This window comes from Pinus tabuliformis, chromosome 2_2 (assembly GCF_031772625.1).
Source record: "Pinus tabuliformis cultivar Carrire ecotype Pingquan chromosome 2_2, CPIR1, whole genome shotgun sequence".
NCBI lineage: Eukaryota > Viridiplantae > Streptophyta > Pinopsida > Pinales > Pinaceae > Pinus > Pinus tabuliformis.
The window spans coordinates 803685641-803690551 of NC_142300.1; the positions used below are offsets into that span (position 1 = coordinate 803685641).

Here is a 4911-nt window from a genome sequence, read left to right on the forward strand (position 1 = left end):
AATAGTTCCCCCTTTTCTCCATAGAGCTAGGGACCGAAACGAAGAAAAGTGTAGAAAACAAAGCACAAACAAAGCACAAGCCTCCCAAGCCCCGTGCCTTCGGTAAAAGGGGGGAATTGAAGGGGATGACGATCAAGAAGGACAAGGGTGGCCACCTCGGGAGCTCGCATTGCGTTTCGTCCTTCTGGAACACCAATCCACAACAATACCACCTTTTCTCTGTAATGCTAAGGGCCACGAGGAAGAAGGGAAGAAAACAACAAGAGAGAAAGGGATATATCAACCGTGGCTACCGGCTCACGAGGGGAGGCTTCAAACAGAGAACAAGCTTCCCCAACCCCGTGCCTTCACAAAAAGGGGGAATTGCAGGGGACGACGATTAAGAAGGACTAGGGTGTCCACCCTGGGAACTCGCACTGCTTTTTGTCCTTCGCGAACACAAATCCACAACAATCCCACCTTTTCTCCATAAAGCTAGGGGCCGAAAGGAAGAAGGGAAGAAAATAACATGAAAGAAAGAGAGATATCAAATGCGTCCACTGGCTCACGGGGGAGGCTCAAACAAAGAACAAGCTTCCCCACCCCCATGCCTTCACAAAAAGGCAGGGAACTGCAGGGGACAGGAATTGAGAAGGACTATGGTGGCCACCCTCGGAACTCGCACTACTTTTCGTCCTTCCTGAACACCAATCCACGACAATCCCACCTTTTCTCTGTAAAGCTAAGGGGCCAAAAGCAAGAAAGGAAGAAAACAACAGGAAATCAAGAGATATCAAAAGTTGCTACCAGCTCACAAGGGGAAGCTCAAATGGAGAAAAAGATTCCCAAATCCCGCGCCTTCGGAAAAAGGGGGAACTGCAGGGGACGGTGATCGAGAAGGACGAGGGTGGCCACACTGGGAACTCGCACTACTTTTCGTCCTTCCTGAACACCAATCCACAACAATCCCACCTCTCCTCCATAAGGCTAGGGACAAAAGGAATAAGGGAAGAAAACAACACCAAAGAAACAAAGATCCCAAGAAAAGAGAGAAGCTCAACAGCACGCCGAGCAGATGTCTACTAACCAAAAAGCAATCAAACAAGGCACCCAATCAAAAAAGCGCCCGACCTCTTCACACCCTCCCACATGCATTCAACGCAACACCCTTTCCAGCTTTACAACATAGCAAATAACCAAGCAAATAAATCACAACCCAAAATTGACCAATAGAAAAGACAAGGGCCACGATGAGACCAGTGTCTGGAGCACGTCACTGAGAGGCAAACAGCCCCCCAACCCAGTGGCACAAGGCTTCAAACGAAAAATAGACTGCTTCCCATAACACAAACCCACCCCGCTATTGCTCCCCTCCGTGTAAAAAACACCCGACAACCTTTCCAGCAAGAGAGTCAATGGGGGTCAAATAATCAAACTCCAAAGAGGAGTTGTCACGGGCCGACACTCAATGTTGGAGAAAGCCGTGGGCCACAAATACATCCATGGTGCAAGGCCACTAGAGAGAGGGACATTCACAAAGTGCACACCACGAAACGAAGAAATGATGTAAGTCCCACAAAAAACCCACAATCCAAAGGGAGGAACAAAGACACAACCCGCTCCTTCTTTTTCTCTCAGAAGGGGAGTGGCTCATGAGAGGATGAGGAATTCCCTCGACGGCAAAGGTACGAGATAAGATTTCCACCCTCATGCCCGTCGGTGGGGAAAATTGTGATCTCGAAGGAGCTTAGATCGAGGGATGGGTTTTTCATTAACTGGACACCCAACCCTTCCGCGAGGGCATGTCGAGGAACGGTCGGGAGGGACTAGGGTGGCCAGCTCAATGGGTTGAACCGCTCTTCATCCATCCCATACTGACCACACCCCGACAATCTCCCCTCATGAAAGGTTTGAGCAACCAGGCACGTGCGCAACCACTCCCTTGACCCAACCACCAACGAAAAAGCTCACCCAAGCAACACATCAACCGCCATCGCCTTTTCTAAAGAACCAACTATGGAAGCCCACACCCTTTTCCCATGCCTTCCAATGAACAAAAGGCTGAGCACCGCCGCTACGAATGAGTCCAAATTTATCCATCGTATTTACCAAGTACCTCAACTCTGTAGAAACCATGCCTGGCTGAACAGATCGTCGGAAGGGCTCCCAAGAAACAAGCTTCCGAACCCCCTGCAGAAACACATTGGGGGGAAGAAAAGCAAAGGATGGGTGGGACAAGCACAAGCATGGCTTGCAAGCACACACGAAGAAACAAGCGTTACCTCGAGACAAGCAACAAACAGTGTTCTCGCCAAACACCAAACCTGCTCCCCTAGAGACGCACCACAAAGTCCCACATTGCAATTGACGCCCGACCAACCCGAACCAAAAAAGAAAACCCCTGCTATCAATAATCATACTGCAGGTTCACCTACGGTAACCTTGTTACGACTTCTCCTTCCTCTAAATGATAAGGTTCAATGAACTTCTCACAACATCGATGGTGGCGAACCACCATTGTTGACGCAATCCGAACACTTCACCGGATCATTCAATCGGTAGGAGCGATGGGCGGTGTGTACAAAGGGCAGGGATGTATTCAACACAACTTGATGACACGTGCTTACTAGGAATTCCTCGTTGAAGACCAATAATTGCAATGGTCTATCCCCATCATGATGAAATTTGAGAATATTTTCCGATACTCTCGAACCAAGAATAAAAACTCGTTGGCTGCATCAGTGTAGCACACGTGCGGCCCAGAACATCTAACGGCATCACAGACCTGTTATTGCCTCAAACTTCCATGCCCTAAACAGCCATAGTCCCTCTAAGAAGTTGGCCGCGAAGGGGAACCTCTGCGTAGCTAGTTAGCAGGCTGAGGTCTCGTTCGTTATCAGAATTAACCAGAAAAATCACTCCACCAACTAAGAACGACCATGCACCACCACCCATAAAATCAAGAAATAGCTCCCAATCTATCAATCCTTAGTATGTCTGGACCTGGTAAGTTTCCCCGTGTTGAGTGAAATTAAGCCGCAGGCTCCACTCCTAGTGGTGCCCTTTCGTCAATTCCTTTAAGTTTCAGCCTTGCAACCATACTCCCCCCGGAACCCAAACACTCTGATTTCTCAGAAGGTGTTGGTAGAGTCCTTAGAGCAACATCTATCGATCCCTAGTCGGCATCGTTTATGGTTGAGACTAGGACAGTATCTGATCGTCTTCGAGCCCCCAACTTTCGTTCTTGATTAATGAAAACATCCTTGGCAAGTGCTTTCGCAGTGGTTCATCTTTCATAAATCCAAGAATTTCACCTCTGACAATGAAATACGAATGCCCCCGATAGTCCCTATTAATCATTACTCCATCATGAAGGCCAACACAATAGGACCAGACTCCTATCACGTTATTCCATGCTAATGTATTCAGAGCATAAGCTTGCTTTGAGCACTCTAATTTTTTCAAAGTAACAACGCCGGAACCGCGACCCGGCTAATTAAGGCCAGGAGCACACCGCCAACAAAAGTGAAGGAAGGGCAGGTGCACACCGAGTAGGCAGACTGACCTTTACAACCCAAGATCCAACTACGAGCTTTTTAACTGCAACAACTTAAATATACGCTATTGGAGCTGGAATTACCGTGGTTACTGGCACCAAAATTTCCCTCCAATGGATCCTTGTTAAGGGATTTAGATTGTACTCATTCCAATTATGAGACTCGATGAGCCCAGTATTGTTATTTATTGTCACTACCTCCCCATGTCAGGATTGGGTAATTTGCACGCCTGCTGCCTTACTTGGATGTGGTAGCTGTTTGTCAGGCTCCCTCTCCGGAATCGAACCCTAATTCTCCGTCACCCGTCACCACCATGGTAGGCCTCTATCCTACCATCGAAAGTTGATAGGGCATAAATTTGAATGAAGCATCGCTTGCACAAGGGTTGTACGATCCGTCGAGTTATCATGATTCACCAGAGAAGCGGGCAAGCCCGTACCGGCCTTTTATCTAAAAAATGCATCCCTTCCAAAGAGTCGGGACTTAGTGCACATATTAGCTCTAGAATTACTATGGTTATCTGAGTAGTATGGTACAATAAAAAATAATATAACTGATTTAATGAGCCATCTGCAGTTTCACAGTCTGAATTAGTTCATACTTAGACGTGCATTTCTTAATCTTTAAGACAAGCATATGACTACTGGCAGGATCAACCAGGTAGCACCCTCCCACTTCAAAGGGTATTTCGGGCACTCTCTTATGAAGAGCCAACCTGAACACCCATCAAGTCAAAGAGATGTCAAAATATCATGTAGAACTTTTATGCCTTGCACCTCTTGCATCCCAAGAAGGAAGCACACGCAACATGCCAAGGACATGGCGAACAAATGGGCAGTCCTGCCAAGCCACAATGCACCAAGGCCACTCCGAAGTTTGCAGATAAGACCCAACCAACAAGAAAATGAGTGATCACTCACCCACTCCCTTAGAAATTCCTCCAGAGGCCTCCACGCCCCCCACTGAGGCCACCTAGGAGTCCACCGGGACAGCAGCGATGATGGACCTCGATCTCCCGACCGCCTGCGGCAGCCTCAATGCAAAGGAAAAGGAAGGAAATAAAAAGAGGATGACCGACCGCACAAATCCTATCATAGAGAGGCCATACAAACCTCCCCGCCCCGCACTGATGCCACCTAGGAGTCCACCCGGATAGCAGCAATAGTGGACCTCAATCGGATGATCGCTTGCGGCAGCCTCGACACAAAGGAAAGGGAAGGAAATCATACAAGACAAACTGAGCCCGCAACCTCCCTTAGAAATTCCCCCCAACCCACCCCTCACCTCCCCGCACAGGGGCCACCTAGGAGTCCACCCGAAAAACAGCAACGATGGACCTTGATCACATGATTGCCTGTGACAACCTCAATGCAGA

General features: G+C 48.4%; 1 non-coding gene across 1 annotated transcript; it reads right to left on the reverse strand.

Annotated features, from left to right (window-relative positions):
• Window positions 1–2387: 2387 nt before the first annotated feature.
• LOC149195368 (18S ribosomal RNA) lies at window positions 2388–4199 on the reverse strand. Its single transcript, XR_016255451.1, has one exon. It is a non-coding gene; the product is annotated as an 18S ribosomal RNA (ribosomal RNA).
• Between the last annotated feature and the right edge of the window lie 712 nt (window positions 4200–4911).